The 6,000-nt window shown below is 40.6% G+C and overlaps 1 long non-coding RNA gene across 3 annotated transcripts in view; it reads right to left on the bottom strand.

The window, feature by feature from the left end:
- Nucleotides 1-1,846: 1,846 nt before the first annotated feature.
- Nucleotides 1,847-6,000, bottom strand: part of LOC126077475 (uncharacterized) — a 51,097-nt gene continuing 46,943 nt past the window's right edge. Inside the window, exon 5 of one of the 3 annotated variants that reach the window (XR_007517756.1) lies at nucleotides 1,847-2,082. This is a non-coding gene — a long non-coding RNA (uncharacterized LOC126077475). The remainder of the gene's footprint in view (nucleotides 2,083-6,000) is intronic. The other 2 variants (XR_007517757.1, XR_007517754.1) reach the window with 2 other exon arrangements.

Genomic DNA, 6,000 nt, shown 5'->3' with positions numbered 1-6,000 from the left:
CCCTTCCTTTATCATTTAAGTCCATCTAAAGCCACACCTCTACAACTAATATTTTTTACCCCCTGATTCCTGGGTTTTTTTTGGTTTGGATTCCTACCAGTGCAAGGAATAGCTCCAGGCTTTGAACACTCGCAGTGTTCAGAGAAGACTTCACACAGAGGGTGATGAACTGGGATTCCTCTGTGAAAGTGATGATGAGGAGTTTCTCCGAGGAAGACAAAGTGAAGGGCAGGGGCCAGGCAGGACCTTCCAGAATGAGCAGAGTACTCTTATGTTTCAGTAGATTGGTGGAGTGTAGGGAGTGTGAGGAAAAGCAGGCAGAGACCAGGCTGGAAAGACAGGCAGGCCCTAGAGAAGACTGGCTTGTGTAGGCCATGGGAAGGAGTTCGAATTGCATCCTGAGGCAATGAGATGACTCTAAGCAGGGAAGAAACATGGTCATATTTGTGACGTAGAAGAACCAGCTTATTGAGGATGAGGGTTTTATATTGAAAGGGATGCTTAATAACTTATCTCCAACTCTCTATGTTAAAGCCAGTTAGCATTCTCTCTGTTTTCTGATCATGTTTTGGACTTCCTAATTCCTCCGCTTTATTTATGACATTTATTTATTCCTATTAAAAAAAAAATTTTTTTTTTTTTTTTACCTACCTGGAAATGCTGGTGGCGTAGTGGTTAAGTGCTATAGCTGCTAATGAAAAGGTCAGCAGTTTGAATCCACCAGGCACTCTATAGGGCAGTTCTACTCTGTCCTATAGGGTCCTATGAGTTGGAATCAACTTGACAGCAATGGGTTTTTGTTTTTTTTTAATTACTTACCTACCCTCTGAAGATATTTGCACTTTCAGCCCCTTAGACCTGCATTGCAAACAAGTGTCATCCCTTGATAGCTTCAATTGTCTATCAATTCATGTTATAGATTGAGTTGTGTGTCCCAAAATATGTATTAAATTCCTGGCCCCCATGCCTGTGGATGTGATCCTGTTTGGAAATAGGGTTGTTCTTTTGTTATGTTAATAAGGTCATACCAGAGTAAGGTGGATCCTAAACCTAATCCCATCTGAGCAGAATAAATAGACACGGAGATACGTGGATGGGGAAGACAGACACCAAGGAATCCCATGAAACTCCAAGAAATGCCATGGACCTCCCAGGGCTACTGACGAGGAAGAACCCTGCCCCAGAGCCAATGCCCTGATTTCTACTTCTAGACTCCAAAACTGTGAGAAAATAAATTTCTGTTCTTTAAAGTCACTCACTTGTGGAATTTTTGTTACAGCAGTATTGGTAACCAAGACTATTGGGAATTAAGTTTGCCTATTATAACAATCGGGTTTATTATAACAAAGACTCTCCTCCAATAGTGTTTTCAGTAATATAGAAACTTATTTCTCTCTCATATAAAAGAAGTTTGGAAGTAGGCTTTACAGTTTTATTAGGGACTAAGTCTTCTTTTTTCCTCTGCCATGCTTGGTGTATAGCTTCCATTCTTGAGGTTACCTGGTACAAAATAGCTGCAAGAACCCCTACATCACACTCCCATCCCAGGAAGCTGGAAGGAGGAAGTATAAAAGGATGCATACTTCCTGGAAGTTCCACATAATGCATCTGCTTATGATTATAAGAAGGCCAGCTTTTAGTTACAGGACTACAAGGGAGGTGAGAAAAGTAGACTTTTATCTCAGGTGGCAATGTGTCCTGCTAAATATTTAATTTTTTTTTTAATTAGAAGGGAGAAGAGACTCGATGTCAGAGTACGAAATTGGCAGCCTCTGCTGTAGTTATGTGGCTCTACCCTTCATTCTAATGCATCTTTTTTTTTTTTTTGAAGAAACTTTACACTTTCAGTAGACCATTCTTGTTTGGAGTCCCATCCTACCAGTTTCCATTGGTATCTATTTTTCTTCTTGCATTAAATGCTGATTTCAACTTATATACTACTTACGCTCTGTGCCTTGATGGATGTACATATTGTCCTGAATTTGACAATTTTTGGTCAGATTCTCTCCTTCTTAAACTTTCATTACTCCAGCTCATCAAGGGAGAGAAGAACCAGGAGGTACCGTGCCCCTGTGTAAACCCCTGAAACATTCGAACAGATATAACTCAATTGGTACCCATGTACATGATGAATATATTATTTTTTTGCACAAATTTATTTACTAGAAAAGTTTTCTATATGGATTGTTTGTTGTCATCTCGGTGTCTCTATCACCATTTCTAAGATCTTCTCTGCATTGCAGGAGAAGCCAAGAATCACACTTATCCATGCCCCCTTCCTTATATTGCTCTGGCTTAAATTTGCGAATGAGAGGAATTCATATAAAATTTGCAAGGATGAAGAGGGGAGGCTCATTGCAGACTCAGAGTAGTTCCCCAGGGAGCTTTAGGCACTACCCTTTGGTGATTCCAGCTGAGTTCTTCAGCAGCCACTTCCCTGACCTTGGGTGTCAGTTTCCTGATTTTGCAGGCAACTTTCCTCACCTGTTCTTTAGATCTTCCAGTGATAGTGTAAATTCCTAATTCCTATATTAAATCCTTTATAGTGAAACAATGCAGTGGCTTCTCTTTTCCTGGATGAATCCTGGCTGAGATACCCCCTTCCTCCTGAGTTATTTGGTTACTAAAGTTTTGGGAACTCTTCTCCTAGAATAGTATTTCCATAACCAAGCATGTATATTATTTTACATTGCAAACATCTTCAAAAGCAATTTATGTGAATTATACATATACATACATACATGCATATATGTATATATCACCCCTCTTCAGAGTTTGTTGCTAGTTGCCATTTAGTTGGCTTCGACTTGTGGTGACCTTATGTACAACAGAACGAAATGTTGCCCAGTCCTACGCCATCTTCATGATCATTGGTATGTTTGTTGTGGCTACTGTGTGAGTCCACCTTGTTGAGGGTTTCCCTCATTTTCAATGACCCTCTACTTCACCAAACATAATGTCCTTTTCTAGCAATTGGTCTTTCTTGACGGCATGTCTAAAGTAAGTGAAACACAGTCTCACCATTCTCTCTTCTAACGAGCATTCTGGTTGTATTTTTTCTAAGACTGTTCCTTCTTCTGCCAGTCCAATATTCTTCATCAACACAATTCAAATGCATCAATTCTTCTTCTGTCTTCCTTTTAAGCTGTACAGCTTTCACATGCATATGAGGTGACTGAAAAGACCATGACTTGAGTCAGCCTGTCCTTAGTCATCAAAGTGACATCTTTGCTTTTTGAACCTTTAAAGAGGTCTTTTGCAGCCAATTTGGTTCATTCTACCTAATACTTGTCATTCTAATATGACAAGAAGATCTCCCACTTTGCTTTGTAAAAGTGCCTTGGAGAGAGGACAGAAGTAGGGGTGATGACAAAGAGTGCAGGATGGGGCTTCAAGCCTGGGGAGACTCCAATCTGAACTCTCAACCTTCCACTCCTGTTTCAGTTAGAGAGCTCAGCTTCGATTTATTGACATATGTGTGATCCACCTAAGATTTCATTTGACAGAAAGTGTTTTGCTGCTTGAAATAAGATGGAAAACTTCCCTTTAAAACGTGCATTACAAGTCTCAGCTCTTCCACTTACTAGCCGTATCACCATGGGCACATCATGAAAACTCTCTGAGTTCGGCTTCCTCAGGGCTACGACGATACCAATGTCAAAGGGTTGCTGAGAAGATGAAAAGAAATAATGTCTGTAAATTTGAAGGGCTCCACTAGTCAAGGAGGGCCCTGGTAGTGCAGTGGTTAAGTGTTCAGCTGCTCACCAAAAGGCCAGCTGTTCAAATCCACCAGCTGCTCCTTGGAAGCCCTATGGGGCAATTCTACTCTGTCCTACAAGGTCGCTATGAGTCATAATTGACTCGATGGCAAAGGGTTTGGACTAGTCAAGGGTTATGCTCTCAAATGCCTGCAGGGACTAGGCCAGTGACATGTTGTTGTTGTTGTCAGGTGCTGTCCAATCAGTTCCAACTCACAGTTACCCTATGTTCAACAGAATGAAACACTGCCTGGTCTTACACCGTCCTCACAATTGTTATGCTTGACCCAGTGTTGCAGCCACCGTGTCAATCCATTTCGTTGATGGTCTTCCTCTTTTTTGCTGACCCTCTACTTTATCAAGCATGATGTCCTTCTCTAGGGGCTGATCCCACCTGACACCATGTCAAAGTATGTAAGATAGACTCACCAATGGCACAATGTGAAGAAGAAATTAGTCTTTTTTGCAGGTTGTCAGTTTCCTGCTTATGAAGATAATCTGGTTTCTTCAGGACAGCTGGACAAGTTTCGTGTGTTGAATACGGAGGTGCAAGCAACAAGGAGATGTCAGGAGGAGCCAACCTGGTGGAGAAAAGCCTTCTTCTCTCCTCTATTTCCTGAGTCCGAGTGTGAAGAATGTTACACTAATGCCAAGGGAGAGAATGGCCTAGAAGAATAACAAGATATTAAAGACATGCCCAGCAACGAGCACCTGTTGGACTTCAATAAAAAAAGGGTGTCCTATTTTATGTATGAAGCCAGGTGCGCTGGGGAGAGGCTCTCGGGAGCACAGACACACGGCTTCCGCAGAAAGTTCAGTGCCTGAAACTCAGAGGATTTTGGCAACAGAGTTAGAATTGTGGTTTTTAGTTTGGTGAAGGATGATCACAAAGAAAAAGCATTAAAAATTTGGCAAAATGCCGACCTGCACTGCGGTATGATGCGATCGCACACCCAGAGCCCTGAGCCCGCTCTATCTCGGGCCCAGACCCAGCTGTGGCCTTCTGATTTCACCTTCACCAGAGTAACTGATTTTTTGTTTTCTTGTGGAGCTAACACCAAATAAAAAAGTTAAAAAGCCAAAAAAAAAAAAAAAAAAAAAAAGCTTCTAAAGAGCTTTCTGGTTGTACTCCTTTCAAGACAGATATGTTCCTTCTTCTGGAAGTCCACAGAATATTCAATATTCTTCTCCAACACCACAATTCAAAGGCATCAATCCTTCTTCAGTCTTCCTTATTCATTATACACCTTTCACATCACATGCACGTGAGGTGATTAAAAACACCCTGGCTTGGGTCAGGCGCATCTTAGTCTTCAAGGTGACATCTTTGCTTTTTAACACTTTAAAGAGTTCTTTTGCAGCTGATTTGCCCAATGCAATGGTCTTTCGATTTCTTGACTAGTGCTTCTGTGGACATTGATTGTGGATCCAAGTAAAATGAAATCCTTGACGACTTCAATTTTTTCTCCATTGATCATGATGTTGCTTATTGGTCCAGTTGTGAGAATTTTTATTTTCTTTATAGGCTGGTGACATAGATGAGTGGAATAGGTCAGGGTAAAGATGAAAGGGTATGCCCCAATGAAAAGAGGTGACCACAACTCACTCTATTTGTTAACGTTCAGGAATGTGAGCAGATATTTGCATTTTTGAAGGGAATCGGGAGCTAAGTTTTTTTTGGAGGAGATGGCGACAACCTCAGGATTTTGAAATGTAGAGAGTAATTCAACTTTTAAAAGACCAAGGAAAACACATTTTGCCTCTTTGTACTACCTTTAAATTATGCAGATGACAATTATTGTAAATTTTAATGGGTATTGGAAGCTACTCTTCTTTAGCCTTTCAGTATAAGCCTGCCCATCTCCTTGTTTCTGGTAATATACTTTTTCCCTTGTAACAGGGTTGGACATATGACTCAGGTCTGACCAATCAACATTCCCTATCTAAGGTGTGGACATTTCACCTAGGTAGGACTAATCAGGTTCTTTCTAGGGCTCCATATGTGGACCTTTGGAGCATTAAGCTATCTTTTACCCACTCTGGTGATCAGCTAAAAAAAATTTTTTTTTTTTGATCAGCTGGTATAATGGAAAAATTATGTCTCCCTCAAAATATGTGTTGTAATCTTAATACCTATAGATGTTATTCTGCTTAGAAACAGAGCTTTCTTTGTTATGTTAATTGGAATAGGGTGTGTTCTAAATCTAATCAAATCTAAATTATAAAAAGAACAGATAGACAC

This window comes from Elephas maximus, chromosome 5 (assembly GCF_024166365.1).
Source record: "Elephas maximus indicus isolate mEleMax1 chromosome 5, mEleMax1 primary haplotype, whole genome shotgun sequence".
Lineage (NCBI taxonomy): Eukaryota > Metazoa > Chordata > Mammalia > Proboscidea > Elephantidae > Elephas > Elephas maximus.
This window is presented reverse-complemented; position numbering and strand designations above follow the sequence as displayed.